This window comes from Patella vulgata, chromosome 3 (assembly GCF_932274485.2).
Source record: "Patella vulgata chromosome 3, xgPatVulg1.2, whole genome shotgun sequence".
NCBI classification, from domain to species: domain Eukaryota; kingdom Metazoa; phylum Mollusca; class Gastropoda; family Patellidae; genus Patella; species Patella vulgata.
This window is the reverse complement of record NC_065881.2, coordinates 11,546,261-11,567,078: the sequence shown is the minus strand read 5'-3', so window position 1 is coordinate 11,567,078 and position 20,818 is coordinate 11,546,261. Positions and strand designations below refer to the sequence as shown.

At 37.4% G+C, this 20,818-nt stretch overlaps 1 long non-coding RNA gene across 1 annotated transcript in view; it reads left to right on the top strand.

Annotated features, from left to right (window-relative positions):
* LOC130012287 (uncharacterized) overlaps window positions 1-18,001 on the top strand; it is a 28,232-nt gene extending 10,231 nt beyond the window's left edge. Inside the window, exons 2-6 of the long non-coding RNA XR_008787694.1 lie at window positions 821-928; window positions 3,677-3,784; window positions 7,676-7,783; window positions 14,110-14,217; window positions 17,792-18,001. This is a non-coding gene — a long non-coding RNA (uncharacterized LOC130012287). The remainder of the gene's footprint in view (window positions 1-820; window positions 929-3,676; window positions 3,785-7,675; window positions 7,784-14,109; window positions 14,218-17,791) is intronic.
* Window positions 18,002-20,818: the final 2,817 nt, after the last annotated feature.

Below are 20,818 nucleotides of genomic sequence, written 5' to 3'. Positions count from 1 at the left end.
TATGAATGGTAAAGGATGAAAACAAAGTTTGAAAAGGTTAAATCACTCAAAAATCTAACTTAGCAATACTTAAATTGTTCATGAATAATGTTTTTAAAGGTAAGTCTTATCATGTATGGTGAAATTTTCTACACATCTATCAACTCTTAAAGCCGTAAAAATCTATTGTTTACAGTAATATTTATATTTTTGTTTGTTACATCGACTTTAGAAAATTCCGTTCATTATTTTTTAAATTTGATACATGTATATTATTAACAATTATTAGTACTGACAGGCGTTTGATAAAAAAAAACATCAAGCAAACCCAGTTCCGCATTTAATCTTTGTCTGTACTCTTGTCAGTGGTGCAGGACGGAGGGACTGACAAGGCAGCTATCTAGTCATTCGGATGGTACGAAAAACCGAGTTACATTGTACACATTGACTCCTTTGCATTTGGAATTCGATATAAGAGTTGATCGTAGCGCCGCTGTCCAGTCAAAATTTCCGCCATAGCACACTGTATGGCGTTTTACCGTCTTTATTAGCCCAGTCGGGGCAGACAGCAGTCACAGCAACCCTCCCCCAGGGTTTTTTTTATTCAATTTTCAATGTTTTAGGCAAGGCACCAGTGGTTGCAACAATCTGAATAATATCCAACTACAACTTCCGTAAAGTGGAAGAGAGGATTGAATCGATTGGGTGATGAAAAGTGGAAGAGAGGATTGAATCGATTGGGTGATGAAAATATACAAATTCCGTCAAAACCCCGGACTATTGCCTTAGGAATATGGTATTTCCCTGCTGTAACACCCACTCTAATCTTTTTTTGTTACAGCTGAATGTGTTCCTGATCAACCATGGTGTATCGGAATCGAAAAGCTCTATTGTAATACTTTCAGCCGTTATAATACAACCTGTCCTTATGAGTGCGGTGTATGCAGGGGTAAGCACGTGCATGTCTCTTCTTATTTATTAAAGGGTGGGAGACGGGGGAGGGGGTGGTAAGGCATGCGTGTTGTTATATCATAAGGTCTGCCATTCAGTCAAGTGATATGGTTTCGATTCCCCGCTTGTACGTGACTGTCCAAAATCGGCGGTTCCTCGAAAAGTTAAAGACCCCTGCGCACAAGCGTAATATTCAGATAAAATTGAACCATATGTTAGTCCCGAAAGAACTACAGGAATTTTTCCGGCGACCTTCACAAATCCAAAAAGGTTCTATTCGTTGCGCGATAATGTTGCAGTAACATCTCAACGAAACTCTTGATCTACGATGTTTCGTCAAATGTTCAATAACAGACCAACATTGACGGAAAGCATTCATACATAGTAATCCTGGTACCTTTTGTTTCCATTTCCGTGTAGCTTGATCACAAGGGTACTTCACTACAAGTATCCTCTGATTTGGTACAATACTTATTATTAAATTAACCTGGATAATCCCAATGTAAGGCAGTTTAAGTCCATTTGCTGCACGAATAGTGAGAAATGAAGTTTCATGAAGGTCATCTGAAGATTTCAAATATTTCTCATAAAATGACTGTACGATGGTTGAAACTTGAGATCCGGTATCAAATAATAATCTGCAAGTTGCATCCTCATTTTCAACTTCAACCTCATGTAGTTTCGTCCTTTTTCTATATTTTAGTGGAGCCAGTTAAAGTGTAACGGGGCACCGGTGAAACCCGTCATCACTGCATCGCAGTTCTTGGCGGTTATACATGATCACAATGACGGTTTTGAAAACCTATTATTTACTTTTTTCTGGAAGTTAAATTTCTGGGTCCCGGCGACTGCAGTTCGGGTTTGCACGAGTGGGCTTTCGGTTTCAAACCCATATAAATAGGGTTATAGCGGGACACTTGCAATGACAGGAATAAACGCGTTTGTGGCCGTCTAATTTTCAAAATTGTATCGAAGGGTGTGGGGGGGGGGGCATAAATCCCGTCGCCATGCCTCGAGCCTTTGGTGCAGGATTTATTTTCAGGTAATCCATTCCTTCTCCGAAAGCCCCGTCGCCACTCCCGGCATCAAAACTTAATGATCGAGCCAGTACGCCTGTTAACATGCCACATGAGAGAACATAATCCTTGTTTCGAATTTGATATTAATTGATCTTATATTTATATTTGATAACGATGTTTTTTGTCTAATATTCGAATTAATAGTCGCCTGACGGGGTTCCGATTCCCGGATTGTACGCGACAAGGAGTAGGGTCGCCTGTCTAACATCGTGGGTTTTCTCCAGGTCCTCCGATTTCTTTCCAGGTAAAGACGCCGACGCGACAAACGAATTATTGAATTAAAATTGAACCATGTTATAGTCCCGAAATGACCTAGTTTGTGTCGAGTCGACGTTAAACCTCTCTCTCCAACTACACCAACTTAAATTTTAAATCACCATCAAAAAACTACACAGTTCGATTGTTAATGTATTATTAATAATTCAAAAATATCTTTTCTTCGTACATTGTTCAACATACATTATGGTGCGCAATATATTTATTTCTCTATGAGACTAACAATATTATATGCCATTATAATCACACCGATGTCCGCTGGTACTGGGTGTAGGTGTAGAAAAGAAATCAATATTAATGTTTATATCGAGCTCAACTTGAAACAAATCACCTCAAACGTCGATCTTTTCATATCCAGGCAAACTTGTATTTTAATTGTCACTGTAGTATTATAAACAGTAGTATTAAGAAATTTGAGGGCGTGCAACATATTGTTAAAAAAAAAAATAATAACTAAGCGTACACATGTTAAATTCAATGTCCATTTGCGCGTACAAAAGAAAACGAAGAGTCCCGAATACGGAAATTAAAAATTTGTGTCACTAGTTTCAGATCAATTTGTTGAGATTTTAATGTGACCAGGTACCTTAACTCTTTGTGACAAAAAAACCTGCGGCTGCAACGCGACATGGCTGGTCAAAATATCAACAAGATGAAAACAAACTTTCAAAAGGTTAAATCATTTAAAAATCTAACTTAGCAATACTTTAATTGTTCATGAATAATGTTTTAAAGGTAAGTCTTATCAGGTATGTTAAAATAAGCCTCAAATATAGTTTGTTTATTGCATATTTTTCTGTACGTGGATCACCCTGTATTGCTGTAAATACTAATACTTTTTTTTAATTTGCTTTATTATTAACAGTTATTAGTACTGAAAGACGTTTGATAAAAAAGACATCAAGCAAACCCAGTTCCGCATAGAATCTTTGTCTGTACCCTTGTCAGTGGTTCAGGACGAAGGGACTGACAAGGCAGCTGTCTAGTCGTTCAGATAGGACGAAAAACCGAGTTACCGTGTACACATTGACTCCTTGGCATTTGGAATTCGATATAAGAGTAGGCCGTAGCGCCGCTGTCCGGGCAAAATGTCTGTCATAGCACACTGTACGGCGTTTGCCCGTCTTTATTAGCCCCAGTCAGGGCAGACAGTAGTCACAGCAACCCTCCCCCAGGGTTTTTTTATCAATTATTGTCCAATGTTTTAGGGAAGGCACCATTGGTTGCAACAATCTGAATAGTATCCAACTACAACTTCCGTAGAATAGAGGAGAGGATTGAATTGATTTGGGTGATGAAAACAGACAATCTCCGTCAAAACCCCGGACTATTGCCTCAGGAGTATGGTATTTCCCTGATGTAACACCCACTCTAATCTGTTTTTGTTACAGCTGAATGTGATCCTGATGAAACATGGTGTAGTCAAATCGAAAAACTCCAATGTAATAGCTCCATACGCGTTAAAAAATACTGTCCTTATAAATGCGGTGTATGCCAGGGTAAGCATATTAATGTCTCTTCTTATTTATTAAAGGGTGGTAAGGCATGCGTGTTGTTATATCATAAGGTCTACCATTCTCTCAAGTGATATGGTTTCGATTCCCCGCTTGTACGTGACTAGGAGTAGAGTGACTGTCCAAAATCAGGGGTTCCTCCAAATGTTAAAGACCCCTGCCCACAAGCTTAATATTCAGATAAAATTGAACCATATGTTAGTCCCGAAAGAACTACAGGAGTTTTTCCGGCGACCTTCACTAATCCAAAAAGGTTCTTTTCGTTGTGCGATAACGTTGCAGTAACATCTCAACGAAAATTCTTGAGCTACGATGTTTCGTCAAATGTTCAATAACAGACCAACAATGACGGAAAGCATTCATACATAGTAATCCTGGTACCTCTTGTTTCCATTTCCGTGTAGCTGGATCACAAGGGTACTTCACTACAAATATACAACTGGCGGTAGTTTTTACTTTGATGTCCATAGCAGTTATATCTCATAACAACCTGTCATGACATCATCATAGGTTGATATATTCGTTCATATCAACCGCTGATGACGTCATGACAGGTTGATATTTCATAACAACCGCTAATGACATCATCTCAGGTCAATATATTCGGCTCATATCAACCGCTGATGACGTAGATGATCGAAATAATACAAAAAAACACAGAAATAAATTTTTATTCTTTTGACAATTAAAAATTTGTTATGGTACAGTTTCTAACATTCAGGACCGAAATAGACGGCGTACTTATCGACATACATGTATTTAGATCGGTTATCCATGTCTAAGACATCTTTCAGAATTTTCTTTTCGTCCACATTGCGATTATTTCTCCAAACACTACAAGACTTGAAAGTATTTATCGCCCAAGAGTTCCTTTGTAAAGTATTTTTGGGTACAGTCCACTTAAAACAGTCGGTCAAATCCTTCTCTGAACATACCGAAAACCTTCAATCATGGTTCACTGTCAGAATTCTTGGAAAATAATGCCTTTTGGTCCAAATTTTCTGCAGGCTTTGGATAGATCCTCATCGATATTTGCATTCACATCTATTCCATCGTCAATATGTTGGCTAAAAAGGATTGATTATTCGTCTGACTTCGTATTACTATCCATTTTGTTTTTGCTTTCAATTCAATAGTCCAAAATGGCGACGTATAAACAAAAACATGCACGTGATTACTTCGTTAATTTTCGCTATTTGGCGGAAACTATCGAGCAATTATCCAATCGTTGTTGCCTATTAAATTTAAGGGTGAAATGGCGTTGTATATGTCGGATATATCCTATACGTAACCTCTGATTTGGTGCAATGCTTATTGTTAAATTTACCTGGATAATCCCAATGTAAGGCAGTTTAAGTCTATTTGCTACACGAACAGTGAGAAATGAAGTTTCATGAAGGTCATCTGAAGATTTCAAATATTTCTCATAAAATGACTGTACGATGGTTGAAACTTGGATCCGGTATCAAATAAAAATCTGCAAGTTGCATCCTTATTTTCAACTTCAACCTCATGTAGTTTCGTCCTTTTTCTATATTTTAGTGGCGCCAGTTAAAGTGTAACGGGGCACCGCGGTGAAACCCGTCATCACTGCATCGCAGTTCTTGGCGGTTATATTTGATCACAGTGACGGTTTTGAAAACTTATTATTTATTTTTTTTTCTGGAAGTTACATTTCTGGGTCCCGGCGACTGCAGTTCAGGTCTGCATCGAGTGGGCTTTCGGTTTCAAAAACATATAAATAGGGTTATAGCGGGACACATTTTCAAAATTGTATCGAAGGGTGGGGGCATATATCTCGTCGCCATGCCTCAAGCCTATGGGGCAGGATTTATTTTCAGGTAATCCATCCCTTCCCCGAAAGCCCCGTCGCACCCCCGGCATCAAACCTTAATGTTCGAGTCCGTGCGCCTATTAACATGCCACCCGAGAGAACATAATCCTTGTTTCGAATTTGATGTTAATTGATCTTAACTCCAGTATGTCAAAGGGGAATTATGTATTTATAACGTGAATGTTCATCTTCGACCATAAAGCTTCTGAGAGAATAATTTTATTATTCTGTTCTCTTTGGCTTCCAGCAACTGTTCATTGATGAAATCCAATTTATATATTGGTGCTACCTTGAATTTGCCCTTTCCACAGGTTTCTTGGCACTAATGTAAAAGTTATTTAGATATAGATTATTGCACCCAAATATTAGTATTTTGGGGGATATATATATAAGAAACAATGTATAAAACGATCTAATTCTCAATGCATTAAAATGGCCTGACGATTCGTTTGATAACAATGAAAGTACTAGACAAAAAAAATAATTTTAGTGTTTTTTTCTCTAATATTCGAATTAATAGTCGCCTGACGGGGTTTCGATTCCCGGTTTGTACGTGACAAGGAGTAGGGTCGCGTGTCCAACCTCGTGGGTTTTCTCCAGGTCCTCCGGTTTCTTCCCAGGTAAAGACGCCGACGCGACAAACGAATTATTGAATTAAAATTGAACCATGTTATAGTCCCGAAATGACCTAGTTTGTGTCGAGTTGACGTTAAACCTCTCTCTCCAACTACACCAACTTAAATTTTAAATCACCATCAAAAAACTACACAGTTCGATTGTTAATGTATTATTAATAATTCAAAAATATCTTTTCTTCGTACATTGTTCAACATACATTATGTTGCGCAATATATTCATTTCTCTATGAGACTAACAATATTATATGCCATTATAATCACACCGATGTCCGCGGGTACTGGGTGTAGAAAATAAATCAATGTTCATGTTTATATCGAGCTCAACTTTAAACAATTCATCTCAAACGTCGATCTTTTCATATCCAGGCAAACTTGTATTTTAATTGTCACTGTAGTATTATAAACAGTATTATTAAGAAATTTGAGGGCGTGCGACATATTGGTAAAAGAAACAGCAACAAATAACTAAGCGTTTGCGCATGCGTACACATGTTAAATTGAATGGCCATTTGCGTGTACAAAAGAAAACGAAGAGTCCCGAACGCGGAAATTAAAAATTTGCTTCACTAGTTTCAGATCAATTTGTTGAGATTTTAATGTGACCAGGGACCTTAACTCTTTGTGACAAAAAAAACCTGCCGCTACAACGCGGCATGGCTGGACAAAATTTCAACACGATGAAAACAAACTTTCAAAAGGTTAAGTCACTCAAAAATCTAACTTAGTAATACTTTAAGTGTTCATGAATAATGTTTTTAAAGGTAAATCTTATCATGTATGTTAAAATAAGCCTCAAATATAGTTTGTTTATTGCATATTTTTCTGTACGTGGATCACCTTGTATTGCTATAAATACTAATACTTTTTTTTTAATTTAACAGTTATTAGTACTGAAAGACGTTTGATAAAAAAGACATCAAGCAAACCGAGTTCCGCATCGAATCTTTGTCTGTACCCTTGTCAGTGGTGCAGGACGGAGGGACTGACAAGGCAGCTGTCTAGTCGTTCGGATAGGACGAAAAAACCGAGTTACCATGTACATATTGACTCCTTGGCATTTGGAATTTGATGTAAGAGTAGGCCAAAGCACCGTAGGCCGGGCAAAATTTCCGTCATAGCACACTGTATGGCGTATGCCCGTCTTTATTAGCGCAGTCGGGGCAGACAGGAGCCACAGCACCACTCCCCAGGTTTCTTTTTATCAATTGTCCAATGTTTTAGGCAAGGCACCAGTGGTTGCAACAATCTGAATAGTATCCAACTACAACTTGCGTAAAATGGAGGAGAGGATTGAATAGATTGGGTGATGAAAATAGACAAACTCCGTCAAAGCCCCGTCTATTGCCTCAGGAATATGGTATTTCCCATTTGTAACACACCCACTATAATCTGATTTTGTTACAGTTAATTGTGTTCCTGATAAATCATGGTGTAGTCGAATCGACAAAAGGTATTGTGATAGCTCCAGAAGCGTTAAAATAGACTGTCTTCATAAGTGCGGTGTATGCAAGGGTAAGCATATTAATGTCTCTTCTTATTTATTAAAGGGTGGGGGAGAGGGGTGGGGTGGTAAGGCATGCGTGTTGTTATATCATAAGGTCTGCCATTCAGTCAAGTGATATGGTTTTGATTCCCGCTTGTACGTGACTAGGAATAGAGTGACTGTCGAAAATCGGGGGTTCCTCCAAAAGTTAAAGACCCCTGCGCACAAGCGTAATATTCAGATAAACTTGAACCATATGTTAGTCCCGAAAGAACTACAGGAGTTTTTCCGGCGAACTTCACAAATCCAAGAAGGTTCTTTTCGTTGCGCGATAACATTGCAGTAACATCTCAACGAAACTCTTGATCTACGATGTTTCGTCAAATGTTCAATAACAGACCAACGACGGATAGCATTCATATTCCATTTCCGTGTAGCTGGGTCACAAGGGTACTTCACTACAAGTAACCTCTGGTTTGGTACAATTATAATACTATGGGGTCTATTTACTGTAGAGGTTAAATAAGTTCTGTAGAAGTGTTCTGGTTCATGTTTTGTCATCGTTAGCTAGTACCACTGACAACACGAAATAGGCTAACAAGAATGTGTCTGGTGGTATAAAGTCGGGCAATGACATCATAGTCTGATAATCCAAATATGGTAATCCCATGTGTTAGAATCGTGGTGCCAAATAAGTACACTGTGTTGAGATCTAGGGTAGCATCTTTGCACCTGACCAATCCGGTAAAGGAAGCACCTGGTCAATTTCCCGGGGCTCGATACATGACTCATGCACGTAACCTCTTTATAACGAACGTGCGCGGTTGAATTTCCTTTAGATATCACTGAGACCGTTCCCGGGGGAAGGTCGATTATACCAAAAGCCTCCTAGGCTGGGAAACAAACATCGTTCGGATTAGAGCACCCTGTTAAGTCGTAGGAGAGCCATATGATGTTAGGGGGTACGTCAGTAAACTTGTCCTTACGAAATGGTGGGTTAAAGAGAATAATGGTAATCGTAATCTAGTAAACACAAGCTCGGGAAAGAGAACTCATATTTCATATCATAGCTGTGTACGTAGTTTCCTGTATTATGGATGTTATAAAGATATAAAAACATAGTTAACGTAAAAAGTGTTCCAGTCCTAATTTAACATTGGAAATAGTTATCATGATGTGAAGTCGAAGAAATTCCTAGACGATAGTATCACGGGCCGTTGTCTGGAAGTTCCTGATTACACATCTGTCGGGCCGTAGTGTCACACAATGCTTCTAAATATTATTAAATTAACCTATTAACATGCCACCCGAGAGAACATAATCCTTGTCGTAATTATCCCTTCCCCATTTTACAACTTCCTTAATTGGACTGAATGATACAAATTTAGCCCTAGTTAACAGTGATTTAAGGTTTTTATATTGTCTTTTTGACGGTATAAACGTTTGTGCATCAATAAGTTTTTTTCATTTTTTTTATCTTGTTGAAGTAGTGGAAAATGTGTTTTAATTACGCTGGAAAAATTAGGATTGTGAGGATTAAAGGTGGTGGCAAATGCAATTATATTGTGATTTGTATCTTTTATCTTTACCTGCCTTAATTCCGTTAACGGTATTTTACTAGCCCTTCGAATTCCGTCATTAATTAATGTGGAGGGATATTTGCGGGGTAGCAGAAATTCTCTCAATTCCTGTAGTCTTTGAAATTTAGTTACCTTGTTAAACACGACGGTACAGATACGCCTAGCCAATTTATATTTGACAGTGGAAAAGAATTTTTTGTCAATGAAAGTATGAACTGTAAAGTAACTCATGTATTATATGTCATAAAATGTAGTGGCTGTGCCGATCTTTAAATCGGTTGCACGAACAAGTTACAAAACAGAGTAACGGTTCATAGACAACATATCAGGGAACCAAATTTAAGGAAGGTCCCTTTAAGTGAGCACCTTGATATCTTCGGTAAGGGCGAGTTCAAAATATACCGTTTCTTTAAGATGCCGTATTCAGATCCCATGAAAATGAGATTGAAGGAACAATATTTTATTGGGGTACTCCCACTGTGCCAGTTTTTAATCCCTGGATTATCGGATTTTAATTAACAGCCTTAATTGGCTTAATCAAGTGGGCCAATTTTATGGCGTAGAGGACTGTGTTCAACAGATAATTCGTTCAGCATATGGCATGTAAACTGTGTTCATCTTATTTTATCATGATAATAAGCAATTTTTTGTTAAAACTTACCTAAGTGGTGAAACCCGTTCAGAGGACACTATATATATGGAACCACTGTCAACAACATTGATCTGACAGATATCACAAGATGGCAAACGTTCAAGTAGATGTTAGTTTCATACCAAATGCTCAGGGTGGCCAAAATCTGGTGTATAGAGGGCATAAATTTAGAATTCGAACGAGGAAAGGGGATAGGGTCCATTGGAGATGCTGTAAGACTACTTGTCCATCGACCATCAATACCCTCGACAACCTGATCACCACATACAGAGATTGCCACAACCACCCGGCCAACAACGATAAGATTGCGGTGGACAAGTTCCTTGCCAACTTAAAGGATCTTATAAAGGCTGACCATCGACCAGTACCAACACTCTATCAGGAAGAACTTACAAGTAAGTTATCAAACAATTTGCATTTCAAATTAATATTCAAGCTTATATCAATTTATCATGAATTTATTTCACAAATTTATATTAATTTATTACAAGTTTATATCAATTTATTACAAGTTTATATTAAGTTATTACATGTTTATATCAATATTTATTCCATTCACCAAATGTTACATTTAGTTCTTATTTTCGTTTTTTGTTTTGTTTCAAGAGTTAGTCGAGAGGACTTCGTGCAACATGTTCCCTTATTTCACTCCGCAGAATCTTCCCTGTACCGATCGAGAGCGAAGACGCTGCCCTGTCTTCCGAAGTTCAGGAACAACATCAACTTACCTGAAGAATACCAGAAGACAACAGACGGCGAAGACTTCCTCCTCCACACAGAAAACTACAACAAATTGATGATCTTTGCCACTTTGGACAACCTGAGACAACTAGCAGCAGCGGATACATACTTATGTGATGGTACTTTCAGCAGCTGTCCATCACTCTTTTATCAGATGTACACCATTCATGCATCTGTACACAACAAGATTGTTCCACTGGTCTACGCTCTGCTACCAGACAAGAAACAGTCGACTTACATGCAACTATTCACCATCATAAATGAGAAGGCTGCACAATACAACATCAATCTGCGCCCTGGTGTGATGCTGCCCTGAACGCCACTGCCAGCGTCTTCGACTGCCAACTAAAGGGCTGCATATTCCATTTTCGACAGGCAATCTGGTAGGAGCACAGAGATCCGGTCTGCAGGTAAATATACATGTAACCATACTGGTATACTACATTAAAACCAACGTATATATTCAATATTCCTTTATGGCACTATTCAAATGTACAAGCATTGGAAAGAAGTAATTATACATTGTAAATGATTCATACTGTTTTGCAGCACTGTGAACTAATTTATCTATTTATTAATTTCAGGTGGCTTTTGCAGAAAATCCAATGGTTTAAAATTTGATTGTCCGCAGAGCAGCAGCTCTTCCACTGGTACGACAAAGAGACATAGACGATTACTGGCTGAATGCTCTAGAAGAATCTGATTTGGAATATCCCGGAGTACGCGAGTTTACCGATTACGTGACTGAGCAGTGGGTGGAAGGAGGTGAGCGAGATATGTGGAACCATTTTCAGACAACTGGCCCACGCACAACCAACAACGTTGAAGGGTGGCATTCGAAAATGAACAAACTGGTAACCAGCCACCCCAACATATTTCGTTTTATCCATCTAATCAAGCAAGAACAGGCATTCGTCGCTGTAACTCTGAAACAGCTTGCTGCTGGTGCCTCTAGCAAACCCAGAAAAAGGAAGTACCGGCACTTGGAAGACAGACTGGTAACTAAAAAGCGGTGCCTCCATGAAGGGCATCACACCGTCATCGAGTACGGGGATGCTGTCTCCCATTTAGTTGGATTGTAAGATGTATTTTGTTGAAGATGTATTATTAATAGGAAAATGTTTGATTAAATAAAATGTTTAAATGATAACTTGTACATTATATGCTAACAAATTTAAATATTGTATTTTAGTATATTAATGTGTAAAAAAAGGTAGATTTAAAATGGAATAAAATATTAACTTAAACTGTTAATCCTCTGGTAAACCCTTAACCCTTAATCCTAACTAATCCCCACTGTTTTATCGTTAATTATTTGATTAATCCCTAAACAATAAAACTGGCACAGTGGGAGTAAATCATTTTATTGACAAATTTAAACCCAAATTAAACATTTCAAAATAATTACTTATTGTTATTGTATATCTTGACAAGCTCAGACGAAACATGTAGACAATTAAACAATAGTACTTTCTTTAGATATTTTTAACTTTATATTTATATATATATATATATTTTAAAAAAGAAAAATGTATAAAAGATCTAATTCTCAACGCATTAAAATGGCCTGACGATTCGTTTGATAACGATGAAAGTACTAGCCAAAAAAATTAATTTTTAGTGTTTTTTTCTCTAATATTCGAATTAACAGTCGCCTGACGGGGTTTCGATTCCCGGGTTGTACGTGACGAGGAGTAGGGTCGCCTGTCCAACCTCGTGGAATTATTGAATTAAAATTGAACCATGTTATAGTCCCGAAATGACCTAGTTTGTGTCGAGTCGACGTTAAACCTCTCTCTCCAACTACACCAACTTAAATTTTAAATCACCATCAAAAAACTACACAGTTCGATTGTTAATGTATTATTAATAATTCAAAAATATCTTTTCTTCGTACATTGTTCAACATACATTATGATGCGCAATATATTCATTTCTCTATGAGACTAACAATATTATATGCCATTATAAACAAACCGATGTCCGCTGGTACTGGGTGTAGAAAAGAAATCAATGTTCATGTTTATATCAGGCTCAACTTTAAACAATTCGTGTCAAACGTCGATCTTTTCATATCCAGGCAAACTTGTATTTTAATTGTCACTGTAGTATTATAAACAGTAGTATTAAGAAATTTGAGGGCGTGCAACATATTGTTAAAAAAATAATAATAACTAAGCGTTTGCGCATGCGTACACATGTTAAATTTAATGGCCATTTGCGTGTACAAAAGAAAACGAAGAGTCCCAAACACGGAAATTAAAAAATTTGCTTCACTAGTTTCAGATCAATTTGTTGAGATTTTAATGTGACCAGGGACCTTAACTCTTTGTGACAAAAAAAACCCTGCCGCTGCAACGCGGCATGGTTGGTCAAAATTTCAACACGATGAAAACAAAGTTTGAAAAGGTTAAATCACTCAAAAATCTCACTTAGCAATACTTTAATTGTTCATGAATAATATAATGTTTTTAAATGTAAGTCTTATCATGTATGGTAAAATAAGCCTCAAATATAGTTTGTTTATTGCATATTTTTCTGTACGTGGATCACTCTATATTGCTATAAATACTAATAGATAGACATCGCACGTGAAATTTTCTACACATCTATCAACTCTTAAAGCCGTAAAAATCTATTGTTTACAGTAATATTAATTTATATTTTTTTTTTGTTACATCGGCTTTAGAAAATTCCGTTCATTTTTTTTAAAATTTGCTTTATTATTAACAGTTATTAGTACTGAAAGGCGTTTGATAAAAAAGACATCAAGCAAACCCAGTTCCGCATAGAATCGTTGCCTGTACCCTTGTCAGGGGTGCAGGACGGAGGGACTGACAAGGCAGCTGTCTAGTCGTTCGGATAGGACGAAAACCCGAGTTACCGTGTACACATTGACTCCTTGGCATTTGGAATTCGATATAAGAGTAGGCCGTAGCACCGCGGTCCGGGCAAAATTTCCGTCATAGCACACTGTACGGCGTTTGCCCGTCTTTATTAGCCCCAGTCAGGGCAGACAGTAGTCACAGCACCCCCCCCCCCCCAGGTTTTTTTTATCAATTATTGTCCAATGTTTTAGGAAAGGCACCATTGGTTGCAACAATCTGAATATATCCAACTACAACTTCCGTAGAATTGAGGAGAGGATGGAATAGATTGGGTGATGAAAACAGACAATCTCCGTCAAAACCCCGGACTATTGCCTCAGGAGTATGGTATTTCCCTGATGTAACACCCACTCTAATCTGTTTTTGTTACAGCTGAATGTGATCCTGATGAAACATGGTGTAGTCAAATCGAAAAACTCCATTGTAATAGCTCCATAAGAGTTAAAACCCCGGATTATTGCCTCAGGAATATGGTATTTCTGTTTTTGTTACAGTTGAATGTGATCCTGATAAAACATGGTGTAGTCTAATCGAACAACACCATTGTGATATTGTCAACAGCTATAAAAAAGACTGTGGTTTTAGGTGTGGTGTATGCAAGGGTAAGCATATTAATGTTTCAGCAGCCTTAAAAAAAAATGTCCTTATAAGTGCGGGGTATGCGAGGGTAAGCATATTTATGTCTCTTCTTATTTATTAAAGGGTGGGGGAGAGGGGTGGGGGTGGTAAGGCATGCGTGTTGTTATATCATAAGGTCTGCCATTCAGTCAAGTGGTTTAGATTCCCCACCTGTACGTGAATAGGAGTAGAGTGACTGTCCAGAATCGGGGGTTCCTCCAAAAGTTAAAGACCCCCGCGCACAAGCGTAATATTCAGATAAAATTGAACCATATTTTAGTCCCGAAATAACCTTGTTGCTGCAGGGGAGTGTACGTTAAACCGCATTTCTCTATCTCTTATTTATCAAGTGTAGAGTCGAACAGGCAGGGGTCGGAGGAAGGGGGCTCTCGACTATAAAATATCGCGGGTTCGAATCCCGGTATGGATTTAGAAGAACCCTCGGGATTATTCTTGTTCGGGTCTTTCTTGTCAGGGATGTCGTCCGTGGGGTGGACAATGAAAGCGGTCCATCTGGATATTTATTGACGTTGTACGTGACAAGGAGTAGGGTCGCCTGTCCAACCTCCGGTTTCCTCCCACTGCTAAAGACCCCTACGCGCAGGCGAATGATTGAAATAAAATTGAAGTATGCACACGTCGTTAATACGTGTACTCGTCGTGGAAATAAAAACAAACCTACTAAAACACTATTTTAATTTTAACTCTGCAAAATTAATCATCTTTCCGGACAGTATTAGACCTGAACTTTATTTTCATAATTTTAAAATCCTTCATACATGCGGGAATTAGAAGTATTAAGCAAAACCAAACAACGAAAGTATTGAAATCGATCGTTTCACAATTTTCAACTGCTGCATTTGGAAATTTCAAAGTTCTAAATTGGAGAAATTCGTCACTACTGAGGAATACTTATCAGGTTGAAAAATTACGGTGTAACTATAAGAATACCGTAAATTCTAAGGAGTTCGAGAAATTAATCTGTATAAAATCCCGCATTGTCAAAAATCACAACGCTTGATTGAGATCTTGCCCTGTCTTGCGCGAGCGGCAGAGAAATCAACCAATGGTACTCGTTGCCTGAAGTTGTCAATGGGGGTGCTCCATTGTCAGTTCAGAAGGTTCCGAATTGACAGAATTGCAATCAAGTGATACGGAATTCAGTCCTGTCACAGTTTTGCCAATACCAACACCTGAGGTGGTGTGTGTAGAATCGTAACGTATTTTAAGTAACAAATATGTTTCAGCTGCCATGATTGGTTGAGATATTTTTTATGCAGTCTAAGTGTTGGGTGCTAAGTTTTATTGCTTAATGATGTTTTACTACCTCTAGTCTCTGGTGTTATTATATTAGAGATCATATTATTGTTCGTTTATTACGTGTGTGTCAGTTTACCAGATGTTATATATCGTTGCTGATCGTGTACACGTGTGGGTATGTGTCGACCATAATTTGAGTTTCTTCTGAAAGTGGTTTTATTTTATAAGGGGAGACTGTGTACAAGGCGACATTGCAGTCGTATTTCGTTCAATTATTGGAGATCCTGGTCAAGAACTTGGGAAGGGATTCCTTATAGTCACTTTTTACCATCCGAAGAGCGTTGTGATCCCAGGCGAGCTTAGAAAAAATCCCTCCCTAGATAACAGATCAGTAGCCGAGGTTCCACAAGTGAGTCTTTGTGGATACAACCATTGGACGCTACACTAGCAACCTGCTGTATTTACAATAATCAAATACAATCTCTATCAAAACGAACATTTATGTTAATACATAATATACAAACAAATCTCCATTATATTATTTTAAACAATTTACATTAATTCCCCTTTATACGAAATCAGTGTTGCCCTGTCAACTACTTCTTTAATGCGTTCGAGTTAATTTTGGAAGGCATCAGTTTCCTATGCTTTCCACAAATTAAGTCACGTAAGATTAAACTTTCCCACTAGTGCTGTACAGAAGATCGATTCTCAAAATAATGTAGTCTATTTTGGATGATATAAACTAGAAAATAATTGTTTCTATTTTGATTACAAATCGTATAGACGCCTACTAGATACAACAATGTGCACCGTCTTATGCTGTCCTGGTGCTTGGTGTAAGATACAAGCACATATTTTCGACTGATACTAAGAACTTGACTAAATTGTTCCAATGGCATTAATAGTAACTGAACTGGAGTATACAGGTCACAATTACTGATTATTACTGAGCGACGTTTTTTTACTTGGTTTCTCTGTATTGTGTAGTTATATTTTATATTTTATCATTGCTTTATAAAGACTAGAAACATCTAGTCAAAACGTCGCTCGATAAGCAGTAATTACATTCCATAGAATGGTCACATGTAAATAAGAATATAACTCTGTCACTGTAATCAGATCACGAAAGCCTTGACGAATACTCTTTATATAGGAGTTTTTGTACAATCGCGTGGAAATGAAATGAAATGAGGATTAAAGGACAATATTGGTGCCAGCCAGTCATTATCACATATTGGCACATCGATATAAAATTGGTAGATCACTGAGTTTACTGTGGTCTGAACCCAAAAAAATCAATAATCATAGTTATCCCCCTTAGTGCATTAATTGTAAAATGAAAAGAGGCTTAAAGGACAATATTGGTGCCAGCCAGTCATTATTACATATGTGATAGAACTGGTTAAACACGTTCCACATATAATTTTATCACAGAGATCATTGCTACGATAGATTCGTAATCAATGTTTCAACAATCGGAAGTGACGAACGCAAAAGGAAAACACGAGTTATCCCTCTATATAAATGACTGAAGTGACGGGTGATAACAGATACATGGGCGAATTTCTACTCACTAATAATTCCTTCGAAGACGAACAGTTATTGTGTGAGACTGTGAAAGGATATCTGACAATTCATGAAAAAATTGACTGTCACTAGATAAGAGAACATGGAAGAAAAATACGAAAAGTCCGTGCATTACCATGTTTTTATAAGTATAGAATGAATAAACACAAAGGAATGTACGGACTATATCTTTTTCTCTCGTGTTCTCTTATCTAATGACATTCAATTACTTTTTTCAATTACGTTTTGGGAAAAACACGGACATTTTTCAGCAAAGACTGGGATCGATCCGAAGAAATCCTGGTTAGTGAGCTTGCGTCTTATTCCGTGATCCACGGTGAACCCCGGTCGATAAGGAGAGAAGGTTAGATCTAATCGAGAGAGAGAGAGAGAGAGAGAGAGAGAGGGGTAATTATTTTATCACAGAGATCATTAATCGCTTGGATAGATGCGTAATCAATCTTTCAACTACCGGGAGTGACGAACGTAAAAGGAAAACACGAGTTACCCCCTATATAACTGACTGAAGTGACGAGTGCTCACTAATAATTCCTTTGAAGACCAAAAGTTGGTGCGGTAAAGTGGTTAAACTATTTTATTTCATTCTATTTCAAATGTACAAATGATCCATACAGCAGAAGTCCCCATTTTGGAACTTGTTCCCACTCCGCTAGAAGATTCCAATTAATATCCGCATTGTTACCAATCATCTTTTTTTATTTATTTTAGCCGATTAATTCACCAGATGATGTGTGTGAACAACTCCAAGCTGTCTTATGTTTGTCTCGGAACATAAATTATCATAAATATATTCTTATTACTAAATTTTAAATTTCAATCAGTATTTCTTTTATTCAAAATGTATATCTATCCTACATTAAAGTTACAAAAGGACATTATTATATAAATTTCAACTAATAACCAATGACTGTAATTGGTCATCCCACACGTTTTATGTTTAATAAAATTTTATCAGCAGCAATATTGTTTGTCTTGTGTGGAGAGGGTGGGACCGGTCGTCTCTTGTACTGAAAAGTTTATATACTAAACAGCCCCTCCCCCCCCCCCAAAAAAAAATAACAACAAAAAAACAAACCCGTCAGTACGATTTTAAAATCAGAGAGGCACTTTAATCAAACCATTCTAGTAAACGACTTACTAAATGGATCAAGGCAATTTTTTGTGAACAACATTAGTGATTAATTCATCACCATTCCGAGACATTACGAGAAGGTTTAGAGTCTGTGCACAGTCTATATATCAGTATCTGGTGTGTCCACCGCGAGTGCCAATAACAGCAGCTCAGCGTCTGTACATGGAGGGGACCAAAAGATTGATGAACACCATTGGCACCTGGAACCACACTCTAAGAAAAGCCTGGCCCAATCGATCGGCTGTGTTTGGTCTCGGTACGACTTTATTAAGTCTTCTCTGAATTTCATCCCAATGATGTTCAATCGGGTTTAAGTCCTGACTAAGGGCTGGCCAGTGCATAACGGGGGTTTTCCAATAGGGGCCTACCTGGATGAAGACCGGGGCGGACCTTCTGTTTAGGGAGGCAGCGCATTATACTTACTGCTTGGTCATGCCGAATTTGAATCAAATCTGTTAATAATATCGACCTGTATAGTATTTACAGAAAAAATATTAACAACAATGTGTATTATCACCGCGCCTGTGCGTCTGAAATGCACTAAAATCTATAGTTGCCGTCCTTGGGGCATAAGGAAAACGTATGCTATGTTCTAAGTTAATTCATTCCGAATTGCACCCTGTAGGCAATACACACAATAAATTCGACGTTGTACCACTCTGGAGGATCGGGCATGCATCAAAATCTATAGTTGCCGTCCTTGGGATATTAGGAAAACGTATGCTATGTTCCAAGTTAATCCATTCAGAATTGCACCCTGTAGGCAATACACACAATAAATTCGAAGTTGTACCACTCTGGTGGTCGTGCACCCATCAAAATTTATAGTTGCCGTACTTCGGGTATAAGGAAAAAGTTTGCAAACAATTGCGCCCTGTAGGCTATACACAAAAAATGGACGTGGCATCACTCTGGGGTCGGGCATTCATCAGGTGCCGTAATTAGGTTATAAAGAATAGGCATGCCACATAACTATGAAAGTAACGTGAAATACATCTAAATAGTAGGAGCAAACTGCACAGGCACATAATGAGATGAACATATTTTGGCCAATAATAGAAAGATATTATTGGGGTAGCCGTATATCCAATGTGTGAATTTAATTACATGCATTTAAGAGTGAGGGGGGGGGGGTATAATAAATCTATCCTGTTTTACTGTAAATAGAAGCTTTAAATAACCTCCATTGAGAACGTTGTTTCTTTTCCAAAACCTCATAGGATCAGTAAATTTTATTTTGTTTCTCTAAAAACATTTTTTTTTTATTTCATAAATGTTTGGTAGATGATTAGTTCGCAATGTGGAATTTTAGGATCAATGGACGATAAGATAAATTTAGACATGTCCGTGGTTATTATTTCTTGATTAATTTGTGTCCTCTTCACATCTCCATATAATAGTCATTATTCATTTCCCGTCAGTTAAAAAGGCTTTGTCTCAAATGAGTTGAAAACAATTAATTTACATAGTACTGACAATAAAAGTTTTATTGTTCAACTGACAAATTACCCAACACTTATGATTATTTTGCCTCGTTGGCTTTTATCCTTTCACAATGAGAATATGCTCAAAATTGTAATTTTACCGATATATAGAATTTCAACAATCTCATTAAACCACAGATCCTATTTTGTTTCGTTTTTATAGTGCAAAATTTCGTTTTACTTGTCTTTACTACACCGATCTAGAAGAGCTGTTATATAATCCGCGTTCTGGATGATTTGAGGGATTAGCCAATGAAACGGTCTGTTACTGCGAGTTTTTGCGGGGTGAGGTGCACGGAACTTTGGGTAAACCACTAGAAACGTCAATGCTGCTTGATTAATCAATGCCTGACGTCATAAGGTCAAAAGCTGCTCGTATGACCATGGAAAGTATAAAAAAACAAAGATGATCTGTATTTTAATCAGAGTGTAATTTTAAGTAAGACAATTAAAGTTTTTTTTTATTATTTCTCGAATATGAAAACCTTAATCTCACAATTCTACATGGACAGACCAATATTATCTTACATACTGCAGACCTTTATACACAAAGTTATAAAATGACACGGAAGTAAAACACATTGTAATATTTTTATTGTATCCCTGTTCCAGAATATCTACATTACACACACTGCATAACAATTGAACGTTCTATTACTATAGATAGGCCTATTTTTACAGACAAAATATTATCAACAATGCAGATGTATGACAGCGCTGAACAATGATTTCACTAAATCAATATATTATATTATTATGTAAATTTTATTGACAGTATGTTATTATAACATTAGAATACTGCAATAATCCATTATATCGTTTGACCGTATGTTTCCTTAAATGAAGGTATATTATATTTTTCTAAATATATGTAAGATTGACCTTACAATGATTTAAATCACATGCGTCTCATAGAAATCTATTTGATGGGTTTATCCCCCGCCCGCCTCCCTTTTCGGGTATCTTTTCTTGAAGTATATTGCAATAATTTTTATATTTTTATAGCAATAATTAAAATTTCAAATATCGTCCAGCCCTAAAAAAAAAAAAAAAACAAACAAAAAGACCCCCCTCCCCCCCCCCCCCCCACACACATAAACCATAGCATGTTAATTGATC